At 38.2% G+C, this 1,887-nt stretch overlaps 1 protein-coding gene across 1 annotated transcript in view; it reads right to left on the reverse strand.

The window, feature by feature from the left end:
* The window catches only part of LOC128249116 (kielin/chordin-like protein), a 12,426-nt gene that overhangs the window by 737 nt on the left and 9,802 nt on the right, over positions 1–1,887 (reverse strand). The window lies entirely within an intron of this gene.

The following is a 1,887-nucleotide window of genomic DNA, read 5'->3' on the forward strand; positions in this document are numbered from 1 at the left end:
GATATGTGTATATATATATATTGTTGTATTTTGGGATGGTCATTTTTTTTTTTGCCAAATATATATCGTTTTTCACTCGTTTATTACTGTTCTTATTCTAACTCATGTTCATTGTCCGGAAATCTTTCGTCACACATCTGTGACCTCCTCAGTGACACTTTCCGTCTTCGTGTGTGCTCTTGCTCTGCTTATTCCATTCTCAGAGAGTATAGAATATGTAGAAGGCTGACAGAAAAGGAAATATAGATTCGTTTGACTAAAATCCTAGGAGGAGAAGCTCGAGCAGTCCAAAGACTGAAACAAGTAAAAGAATATATGTGTATGTGTGTGTGTTTATATATATATATTTATATATGTATAAGGTGCTCTGATGCTGAAGTCTCCCATTCTTTATCAATCCCATATCTCTGGACACTGACAGTAACTCTGAAGAAATATTGAAGAGTACAGTTATAGTGAAAATGATAGAGTTGATCAAAATGATAGTGATAGTGATGACACTTATTCCTCCACAAGAAGGCACAGCAAATCTGCAATTGGTACGAGACTTGTAACTGGAACTAACGTCTCTACTAACAAAGCTGTGAAAATCTGCAAACAGTTGTCAGAGGAGGGCATTGACATCCCAGCTCCTAGTCAGCAAGGCATTTACTAGGCACTCTTCAAGAAAGCTGGTGAAATGAAGAAATACTTGATTGATACGCTACGCAATCAGAAATGGAGCCTGCATATCGATGGTAAACATATTGACGGAAATGAATATCAAACGGTTGTCATCAAGAATGAAACAAGTGAAATCAAGCTGGCTGCTCTGAAGCTGTGATGGCAAGGTTGAGACCATTACAGAAGGAGTGAAAAGCGTCTTGGACGAATTTCACTTGTGGGGCGCCATCTCAATGATTATTGCTGAGACGACAAGTGTGAATACAGGACAAAAGAGTAGGATAGTGGTTAGACTGCAGAAAATGTTCTTGAGCAAAGGCTATGACAAACCACAATTTGTGAGCTACCAACACCATGTCTTGGACAAAATCCTGCATGTAGTTATGGATGAAGAGCTGGCAGGAGCAAGCAATTAACCCAGCATATAATATTTTTTTGTCAAAGAACTCATGACAAGTTATGAAGAACTCCAAGGCTCTTTCCAGAATGGAACGCATGTCTGGCTGGAGAGATGATATGAAGTTTTTGTTCCACTTAACTTGTGCTTTCAGGTTCTGCCATGTAAACGGAGACCTTTCATCAAGTTTCAGAAAGTTACAAACATCAGTAATGCTAGATGGAATTTACAAGCAATCTTAACTCTTCTTGCATTTTCCCTTATGCCACATGTGAGAGAAAGATTGCAGATGGTCTGTCAGTTCATCCCAAATGACTGGGCAGAAAACTGGTTCAGTGACCAAATGTATAGAGCTGAAGATTATGCGGAGCTATTGCAAGCCTTACTACCCTACAAGACTGCTTTGAAATGGTTGACAAATCACTGGAAACAAGAGCCATCAAAACTAAACATCAGCAGAAGCAATCAATGCTGTGAGTGAGCAATTAAGGTCATGGAAAAACTACGCGCCACATGCAAGAACAAAGCCAACCTACCATTGCGTTTCATCCTCCTCAATGACTTGACGCAATTTGACTATTGACTAATTTGACTTTATATGACTTACCTTCTTTTTATTGTTCTGGAATGCAGAATACAGTTCTTTTAACAGTTAAGTTAAACTTAACATTGTTTTATTTAAATGCTAGCTGACCAATTAAGCTGCAGGATTGACTTTGACCTCACCCCACTACGCATCTGTCCCCAATCTCTCGCCCATTTTTAAATACTTTTAGTTTTCAGTTCATTGTTCTTTACATACATATATATAGATATATTAATAAACA

Source organism: Octopus bimaculoides, chromosome 11, assembly GCF_001194135.2.
Source record: "Octopus bimaculoides isolate UCB-OBI-ISO-001 chromosome 11, ASM119413v2, whole genome shotgun sequence".
NCBI classification, from domain to species: Eukaryota; Metazoa; Mollusca; class Cephalopoda; order Octopoda; family Octopodidae; genus Octopus; species Octopus bimaculoides.